Raw genomic sequence first — 10,774 nt, forward strand, 5'->3', positions numbered from 1 at the left:
GCCACTTACGTCACTTACATTTTCCGGCAATCTAGCAAAATAGCCAATAGATGTCGCTGTTGCCTCATAGTGAACGAGAAACGTCCGCACGTTTCATATCGTAAAGAGCAGGCTCTGTTTCCACGATGACATCTGCTGAGGAAATATCATGACCCGCCTTTATGCAGGCTTTTTTAAGGGTAACTGAGTTGGCATTGTTGAGTTCCACCCAGTAAGTGTTCTGAGAAATATGCGCGAATTATCACACGCTATTTTAGGTCACATTTAGCTGTGTAGCTAGCTGCCTCACTACTATCACTTAATCAACAAAAATAATATAATAATTCAATGCATTATAAGGGCATGTCGTCGGCCTTCTTAATACATTGGTCGTTTTCGACTGTCATTCGCATTTTGGTGCAGCCTGCAAATGAAAAACATCGCTAGGCGATGGCTCAGCCCACTTCAGCTAATTGCTCTTTTGCAATGTGAGAAACAGCATATTTTGTACCTGATCGCACGTGCTTCTCACTCTGAAAAGGAGAGCGCTTGAGTGCCAGGGATGATGGGGAAATACTATAATTTTTTGCTATCCAATCTGCATAACCATTTCTAAAAATTGCAGTCATGTTTGTGTGTCTAGACCAGTAGACTGTATCTTAGAGTCTCAGTAATTCAAAGCCAATAGTACGTTTTCCTTCCAATAGTACAATTTCCGTATTCCAATAACAATCATCTTTTCCTGTGTTACATATTTAAACTAAAATGGCTTTAAATAACTGCAATAAATGCACCTACCTGCTATTAGGCACCCACACTAGATTATTAAGATTTTATGACAAGCATTTGCAATGCAATAGGTCGAAAGTTTGAGCTATTGGCATTGTAAATGACAATGCCTTTTATTTATGTGTTTTGAAAACCTGCAATTGGTGTGCAATCAATCAATCAATCAATCAATCAAATAATTTGTAAAGCGCACTACATACCCGCAAGGGTTTCAAGGCGCTGAGGGTGGGGAGAGGGGGGGTGCTGTTGCTACTGATCGAACATCCAGGTCTTGAGTTGTCTCCTGAAGGTTAGAAGGTCTTCGGTTTGTCGTAGGATGAGGGGGAGGGTGTTCCAGGTCTTGGCAGTGCAGTGGTAGAAGGATTTGCCTCCGGCTGTGGTTCTACGGATGCGTGGGACGGTAGCCAGGGAGAGGTCTGCGGAGCGGAGTTTCCTGTTGGGTACGTAGAAGGAGAGTCAACTGTTGAGATAGACTGGGCCGGTCTTGTGGAGTGCCTGGTGTGCGTGGATCAGGAGCTTGAAGGAGATTCTTTTGTCGACAGGGAGCCAGTGCAGGTTCCTCAGGTGGGGGGTGATGTGGTCGCGGCGCGGGACGTCGAGGATCAGGCGTGCAGAGGCATTCTGGATTCTTTGCAGTCTGTTGATGAAGTTGGTCGGGGCTCCGGCGTAGAGGGCGTTTCCGTAGTTGAGTCTGCTGCTGACTAGGGCCTGGGTGACTGTTTTCCTTGTCTCTGTCGGGATCCATCTGTAGATCTTGCAGAGCATACGAAGGGAGTTGAAGCAGGTGGAGGCGACAGCATTGACTTGTTTGGTCATGGTGAGCTTTGAGTTGAGGATGACTCCCAGGTTGCGTGCGTGGTTGGTGGGTGCGGGGGGTGTCCCCAGCGATGCGGGCCACCAGGAGTCATCCCATGCTGAAGGGTTCGGCCCGAGGATGAGGATCTCCGTCTTGTCTGTGTTCAGCTTAAGGCGGCTATCCTCCAGCCAATTGGCGACGGAATTCATTCCCTGGTGGAGGTTGGATTTGGCGGTGATGGGGTCCTTGGTGAAGGAGAGGATCAGTTGCCTGTCGTCGGCGTAGGAGATTATGTTGAGGTCGTGATGTCAGGCGATGCGTGCGAGAGGCGCCATTTAGACGTTGAACTGTGTCGGGCTGAGGGAGGATCCCTGAGGGACGCCGCAGATGACCTCGGAGGCTTCGGATCGGAACGGGGGAGGCGGACTCTCTGGGTTCTCCCGGAGAGGAAGGAGGAGGTCCAGTCCAGGGCCTTGTCTCGGATCCCTGCGTCATGGAGTTGTGTGCGTAGTGTGCGGTGGCAGATGGTGTTGAAGGCAGTGGAGAGGTCCAGAAGGCTGAGGGCCGCCATCTCGCCGTTGTCCAGTAGGATCCTGATGTCGTCTGTGGCGGCGATGAGGGCAGTCTCGGTGCTGTGGTTGCTGCGGAATCCTTACTGGGAGGGGTCCAGGATGCTTTTGTCTTCGAGGTAGCGGGTGAGCTGGATGTTGACTATCTTCTCGATGACCTTAGATGGGAACGGAAGCAGGGAGATGGGCCAGAAGTTTTTGAGTTCGCTCGGGTCCGCCTTGGGTTTCTTCAGTAGGGCGTTGATCTCGGCATGTTTCCAGCTCTCAGGGAAGGTCGCGGTCTCGAAGGAGAGGTTGATGATGTTGCGCAGGTGGGGTGCGATGGAGCTGCTGGCTTTGTTGAAGATGTGGAGTGGATTGTGCCCATGGTCTTGATTGTGTCTTCGATGCTTACGTTGGGCCAGGTTGTCAGGGGGTCGTGGTCGGTGGGGTGTGGTGGGTCCGGCGTGTAGGGGCCTGTTAGGGTCGTCCGGGGTTGAAGCTGTCTTGGATGTCGGTGATCTTGCGGTGGAAGAAGGTGGTGAGGGAGTCGCACAGGGCTTGCGATGGCGGGATGTCGTTGGCGTTGGAGCTGGGGTTGGAGAGTTCCTTCACGACCTTGAAGAGCTCCTTGCTGTTGTGTGCGTTGTTGTCGAGGCGGTCTTTGAAGGAGGTCCTCTTGGCGGTCCTGATGAGGTGGTGGTGGTGGTGGCGGATGGCGTCTTTGTGGGCTGCGTGGCTGCCCGGCGACTTCTCGCTGTGCCATATGTTCTCCAACTTCCGGCAGGTGCGCTTTGACGCTAGGAGTTCCGGGGTGAACCAGTTGGCTCTCTTGCTGGTGTCTTTGAGGGTTTGTTTTTTCAGTGAGGCTAAGGTGTTGGCACTTGGTACTTACAGTCATTGCTTATGAGAAGCAGGGCTGGCAGTAAAAGAGGCGCAGTTGCTGCCAGCCTTGTTTCTAGTAATGCGAGACCTATTGAATTGCAAATTCTTTTTGGCAGCAGGATTAAAAAGCATTTGCAATGCAATAGGTCTCACATTTCTAAATGTTAGACCAATAGGCGTTGTAAATGCTAATGGTTTTTATTTAGGTTATTTTGTTTGCCGGGTTGGAGGGACTTGGCTTCTGAGACTGTATGTGTGTTCCATGTGTGGCTAGTGAGTGCATAGGGTATGGCAGAGTGCAATACAAACACTTTAACTCATTTACAAGGACTTATTTGACAAAATAAACACAGGTAGGGTAAAATGATGCATTTGAGTACGTGGTGGGGGTTAGAGGAGAGAACGGGATGCAGTTTGTCCCACATTACAACACAATAAAAGCTCAACCAAATCAGTGCGATTTAATTTAAAATCAAGTTGAGCAAAGAAAAATATTTGGCTTTTTATTAATACATTCAACAGTCTCAGCAAACAAACCAAGGAGCATCGCTGTACAGTAGACGTCATACTTTTATATCAGCACTGAAACCGTCAGTAAAACAAGCATTGGCAATGCCAATCGGTCTCGCCATTAGGATATCATATGTATTTAGCTATGCAGCACATTAGCGTGGGTGCTGAATCACTTTCGCTCTAGAAGTCAGGGTAAGTGCGTATCAATAAGGCAGGCGCTTTTTGAGGCAGCAGAAGCCCTCCGCACACGTCAGGTAAAATGCAGCGTGTCGTGCTCCCCCTCCGCTAATGCTAGCATAGCTAAATATATATAACATCCTAATAGCGGGACCGATTAGCATTACCAATGCTTGTTTCTTTCCTTTTCAAACTGCCGGTTTGTATCTATAAAGTACACCATATCCCTGTTCTATGCTTATATCTGTTGATTAAATGTTAAATAAAAAAAAAAAAAACTGTATAATAGATACCCCACTCTTAAAGGAAAAGCGTGTTAAACATTCAGTTCAGCAACAAATGTGACAACAATATAGAGATGTTTAAAGGCATTGGCAAAGTGGGCACTGGCCCAAGAATGCAGTGCTCCAGGGGGCCACTGATAGAGCCTGCTCGGTTCTGCAGACAGGCCTACCCTGATGACCATGAATGATTCTTAAACAGTTTGTTTAAAAATCTGTTTTCCCTTCATTTATTTTTAATGTGGATGATCTGTAGGACTCTGTAACAGAAATTTTGCCGAGAAATGTAATGCTTGTTTTTCAACACCATGCAACATCCATAAATATAAGTTTATTTTAGGTCGGAACAGGACCTTGCATTTGAGGAAAGAGGGGGCATCACAAAGATTATTTGCAATAATATTCATGAGGTGCTGCTTTATTACGATATTGAAACCACGTCACTATCACCGAGTATTAGATGTAAACACACTTAGACTGTGGCTCTGCCCTGTCACTGACCCTGCCACAAGGGCATAAAAGGCCTGCAATTTGATTATACATTCAAAGCTGTTCTGAACAGGGCCCTCAACATCCTTAGGATGCCCCTGAAACACTATGCCAAAGCTAACCACTATTGGACCTGTGCTAAGAGTCCATTTAAAAGGGCTACTGGAAAGCTGAGAAATTACGAAGTGTGAATTACATATTATTGAAATACACTTAACGTGACTGTAGGCAGAATACCTCATAACTCATAACTATTATAAGCATACAGGATGGGACAAGTGGGACAAATTAATCTTCTGCTTCTGTTTCCCATATCTGTACTAGTTCCAGAGCTTCAAGACATCTGCACACATATGGGAAGGACAAATACGATAATTTAGCATATATGAACACTTATCTTTTGTATAGAATACAAGTGCCTAATCACATAACAGCCAGGCTGCAGCCATAGCAAAGGACGAAGTGCAAAACAAAAACAAACCGGCGGAACACACTAAACATATTGGATTCCCTCACAGTATCATATTATGTGTGAAACCCCTTAACGGAGAAATAGAAGTGCAGGTACGCTGTACCAGAGTGCATGCTTGTTTCTAAGAAGTGCAGGTACTCTCCAATTAAAAGTAGTACGTTTTTCTTGATAAATGCCGGTGCTCTCCTTCTCAAAATAAAAATATATGTCGGTACTCAGTACCGGCCCATTTAAAGCACTGCTTATAGGTTGCACACATTTGTAGATGCACATTTCTGATAATAGTGAAAATGCAATAATTATGTTTCAAGACAATAAGCGTCCGCTACCTTTAAACCAGCGAATACAGTCAAATGCTCAAGGAAACGCCACATTATGATATTAAACTCCCAGAGCATGATGGGAATATAGGTTTTTTCTTTTTTAAATGCGTGTCAGGGCAAACACTGGGGACTGCCACGCACAAGCTGTATGTGTTCTCTTGGCCCAGTGTTGCTGGTTTGCATGCACAGGTACGATAGGCTGGGGGTAGGTGCGTGGGCAAAGCATGTGTGGTCTACTTTCATTCTGTTAATTTCTTTCTTCTCACTAGTCCAAATGATTGAGTTAATGAAGAACAGGAGAGACAGTGCTGCCCCCAAGAATACTACACTTCCGGCCCTTCTGAAAAACCTGGCAGAAGCTTGTGAATCTAAATAAATCTTACTTCAGCACGGGGATGTCCCAGCAGACCTAACACATATCAAGGCAACACCAATATTCTTTAGAATACCAACAAGCGCACTCACCATGCTGGCAGCTCCACTGCCGGAGCGGAAAGCAGCTCCTAGAAACCGGGGAAACGAGCACTAGGCAGCTGCACGCTTTGGAAGATAATAGGAAGTAGGAGGAGCACAGGAAAGTGACGCAAATAAGAAGAGGACGAAGTGACGATTCCTAAACGTACTGAGCAACATTGAAACAGAAGAAGGTCCTCAAGGAACGTCGCTCTCAGCTGTGTGTATATAACGTGGCCATCTTTGAGAACTGCAGAGGTTAAGACAATGTCTAACCGTATGTAAGGGAAAGAGAATTTGCGCTGTCAAAGTGAGGCCCCCCTCATTGTCTGCACTCACTTTGAAAACAATTCTCAATTTCAGTAATTTTCCCAGCACAAAGAAAGCGATAATCTTTCAATGCGTAGCATATTTTAAAATTACTATTCTCTTCTGAAATGCCAATTACAAAATATACAATATGCTTCTAGAACGTACTAGTTATTGTACCCTTTGGACGTCTACTTAACTGTTCAATCAGCTCTGATTTAGCCTTGTGCTCTGAACTGCAGCCGCACATATATTATTAGGGTGTAGCAGGACAGTAATTTAATTCGAATAAATGTACTATGAACGGAACGGAGCGAACTACACAACGATCCCATAAACAACCAGTTGGAGTGGCGACAATATGGAAGTTAAGTCCCCAAGGGCGAGAACTGAAATTAAACAAGCATTTGCAATGCAAGAGTACTCGCATTTACACGAGACCTCTTGAATTACAAACGGGAGTGCGAGTGGGCGGGCATGATTAAGGGACGAACAACGGAAGTTGGAGGGGGCAGGAGAGAAGGCACGGACAGCGGGAGGGGTGGCAGGACACAAAGTAGTACTCAGGAAATATGCAGTAAAGGGGCCAATAGCCGTGGAAGGAGACATGGCCGTCATAAGGCGGGACTAGCAGCCTTTAAACCAATCAGCAGGGAGCATTTAGAAACAACAAAGCCACAAGCCAATGAAAAAGTGGGCGGAGGAGGGGGCGGGGCTTCCCTCACCTATAGTGTATACTGCATGCCTCGCAAAGCGAGCAGCGCATGCGCTGCACCGCTAGGCGAGACCTAAAAACAACGGTGCCCCCTTGAAAGGGGTATGGTCTGGGGCAATCGACTGACTGGCAGGCATGTCAGAGATTTTATCTGTGAGCACCTCCTAGTACACGATTTTTTAAACCCATGTTCAATGTGAAAAACAGAATGTACACAGTTCTAAAGCTATGGACAAATACCTCTCTGAAAAAACACCTGATACTTAAAGGGCACTCCACTGCACTAGCATAATGAACCAGAATGTTGCTTCCAGAAATATGACAAAAGCATACCAGGCGAAGAAGTGGCAAAAAAAGAAGACGTACCTCACAGCATGACGTAACTAAATGTCCTCGAAAAAAAAAATTGTAAGTGAACTGCACCTAAATCTGCAAACCTGCTCCGTGACAAAAAACAACTTGTGTCTATACCATCTTCTCTTATTAACTAACGAAGTAAAAGCACACAATTTACTCAAAGAGTTCGGAAAAACGGAATGTAGTCAGTCTATTGCTGAAATGTAATTAGTTCAAAACAAACGTGACATGCGCGTTTAAAAGGTGCTGGTTAGTCAATCGAAAACACGTGATTTGCCCACCATATGTGATGAAACTAAACAAAACACTTCGGATATATTGTACAACCCAAATATTGACAAAGCCTAAATACACCATATGTTGTAAGCGATGCGTGCAACAAATAATTTGGTTTTTAAAACTAAACAACACACAGGATTTAAATAGGAATAATAGAATAAACACAATGACAAAACCAATGCCGCACAGACCTGATTATTGACCCCTGTCTGGGTAATTGCGCACCTTGGACTCTGCCATCAGGTGGATGGTGCGAGATACAGGGCAGCTGGCTGTATATGGCAGCAGGAGAGTAAGGCACTGGAGATGACTACAGGCGCTTCAGCCGGAGGCTACGTGGGGACCCTGAGGGAATGAGTGCAGCGGCACTGTCAGTGAGAGCACTGCCAAATGTAGGCTACGGGTCTGCCGGTGCATGGGGCTGCACTGAGGCGGGCAGTGACAATGACAGGTGAGTGCACCCGCTCTGTTATTCAGCTCTGGTGTGTTAGTTATTCCTTATGTCCTCCTCTGAGCTCCTGGCTATTCAGCGCTACTGTTTTCAATCGCTGCTAGTTTCTGAGTTGGCAATATACACGGTAATGTTAGGCGAACTGTTTGTGGATCCCACAATGTGAGAGCGAGACCTGGGAGTACGGCGGACCGAGTCTGCACGGCATGCCCAGCAGCTTGATGCAGCGGCGGCTGCCTGGGAGTAGAGTGTGGTGTGGCCATAGAAATAAGTTATAGGTACTTACACACAAACACACATAAACAAGAATTTGTAAATGCACTGTGTTTGATAAAGTGATGAAGGGCCTACCGCATTCCCTCCATGCTTTATGAAATGGACAGAGTCGGAGGAATTTGTAAATTGCGCTCTGCTGGCTGCTAAAGTGCGGGTCAGTCGAGCTGTGTTATACTGCAGCCTGCTGCTGTCTCCTGTGCCCCAGCTGCCTCCTTTGTAATCCTCTGCTGCGGCACCAATATATGGCATGAACAACAACACAACAACACCAGAGCTCAGTAAAAACGCCAGCATGCACTGGAATAGATTATGGTGGTGATATCAACGCGCAGTGAGAAAGCGCTTGGCATGATGGGATATGTAATCTCTGCAACTCCTGCTATTCGGGCACTTAGAGCAGTTCAAAGGAAAAAAGGACTACATATTCCGGGATTCAGTGGAACAGCCATTGCATTCCAAAAGTGGACGAAAACAGTAGTTAGGTGCCGCTGCTTCTGGACTAAACGGAAGTCAGTCTCAAATAAAGAGCCTGTAAAAACCAAGCTAACACGAGATATGGCAACGTTCAACAAATAGCAAGCGGCAGCAGAAACTACTGCCAATAGGCGGAGTTTCACCCAAGGGGATACCAAAGGGGATGATGGATGGAGCGTTAGAGCAAATCAAACACTCACCCCCAGTCAACTGATCTGGGTTTAATCCAACATCATTCTTTAACTCACTCCACCACCCCAGTTCAGACATGGCCATATGCAAATCAGTCTGACCCTGTGCCTCATGGGAACAGTCCAGCCCGAACTGCCAAGACATGTCTTCCCTGGAGCGGAAACAAGCATCCTGGGACCGGTTTCGGGTTCATAACCCTCGTCAGCCAGGCTATCTTGAATCCAGTGGCAAAGTGAGCAAGGGACCCACGTCTGGGCATAACCTGCCAACTTAGGGCGAACAAAGCGATACCAAAGGGGATGATGGACGGAGCGTTAGAGCAAATCAAACACTCACCCCCAGTCAACAGATCTGGGTTTAATCCAACATCATTCTTTAGCTCACTCCACCACCCCAGTTCAGACATGGCCATATGCAAATCAGTCTGTCCCTGTGTCTCATGGGAACAGTCCAGCCCGAACTGCCAAGCCATGTCTTCCCTGGACCGGAAGCAAGCATCCTGGGACCGGTTTAGGGTTCATAACCCTCGTCAGCCAGGCTATCTTGAATCCAGTGGCAAAGTGAGCAAGGGACCCACGTCTGGGCATACCCTGCCAACTTAGGGCGAACAAAGCGATACCAAAGGTGATGATGGACGGAGCGTTAGAGCAAATCAAACACTCACCCCCAGTCAACCGATCTGGGTTTAATCCAACATCATTCTTTAGCTCACTCCACCACCCCAGTTCAGACATGGCCATATGCAAATCAGTCTGACCCTGTGCCTCATGGGAACAGTCCAGCCCGAACTGCCAAGCCATGTCTTCCCTGGACCGGAAACAAGCATCCTGGGACCGGTTTCGGGTTCATAACCCTCGTCAGCCAGACTATCTTGAATCCAGAGGCAAAGTGAGCAAGGGACCCACGTCTGGGCATACCCTGCCAACTTAGGGTGAACAAACCGATACCAAAGGGGATGATGGACGGAGCGTTAGAGCAAATCAAACACTCACCCCCAATCAACTGATCTGGGTTTAATCCAACATCATTCTTTAGCTCACTCCACCACCCCAGTTCAGACATAGCCATATGCAAATCAGTCTGACCCTGTGCCTCATGGGAACAGTCCAGCCCGAACTGCCAAGCCATGTCTTCCCTGGACTGGAAACAAGCATCCTGGGACCGGTTTCGGGTTCATAAACCTCGTCAGCCAGGCTATCTTGAATCCAGTGGCAAAGTGAGCAAGGGACCCACGTCTGGGCATACCCTGCCAACTTAGGGCAAACAAAGCGATACCAAAGGGGATGATGGACGGAGTGTTAGAGTAAATCAAACACTCACCCCCAATCAACTGATCTGGGTTTAATCAAACATCATTCTTTAGCTCACTCCACCACCCCAGTTCAGACATGGCCATATGCAAATCAGTGTGACCCTGTGCCTCATCGGAACAGTCCAGCCCAAACTGCCAAGCCATGTCTTCCCTGGACCGGAAACAAGCATCCTGGGACTGGTTTCACCCAACAAATACAGATTACTTGATACCTCATAGGGGCAGCGCATGCGCTGCCTATGCAAGACCTAAAAAATGGCCATAAAAAAAATAATGATTCAAACCTGTGGCCACCACGTTTGGGCAGTAGTATGCTTCTTTTTTACCTTTTCATTTTTGTAGCCTATGCTTGCATTAACACATATATAAAAATGCATCCATCACAGCAACTTGATATGGCCAGACCGATTGAATTTGCAAATGCCGCTTTATGTAGCGATAACTGGAAAATGTGTCCATTCCGGGGAAATGAGCTGAGCAGGGGTTAATATCACCCAATTTAATGCTACTCGTTTTACCAGTGTCGGAAGAATTAAAGCATGTGTCTCACCCTGCCCCAACCTAATTCATTGACCTAGTGTACCAGCTTGTATGAGGAACAACAGGGCCAATTACAGTGCATAACGAAACTTGAGGGGGGCCCCCTGCAAAGTGCATGGAGGGGGGGGCATGCACCGGACCCAGTCAGGTGCTCTCAGGCCTGG

General features: G+C 47.1%; 1 long non-coding RNA gene across 2 annotated transcripts in view; it reads right to left on the reverse strand.

Annotated features, from left to right (window-relative positions):
* The window catches only part of LOC146821427 (uncharacterized), a 344,983-nt gene extending 338,752 nt beyond the window's left edge, over positions 1-6,231 (reverse strand). For both annotated transcript variants that reach the window (XR_014963169.1, XR_014963168.1), the window contains exon 1: positions 5,718-6,231. This is a non-coding gene — a long non-coding RNA (uncharacterized LOC146821427). The remainder of the gene's footprint in view (positions 1-5,717) is intronic.
* Positions 6,232-10,774: the final 4,543 nt, after the last annotated feature.

This window comes from Triturus cristatus, chromosome 6 (assembly GCF_964204655.1).
Source record: "Triturus cristatus chromosome 6, aTriCri1.1, whole genome shotgun sequence".
Classification (NCBI taxonomy): Eukaryota; Metazoa; Chordata; class Amphibia; order Caudata; family Salamandridae; genus Triturus; species Triturus cristatus.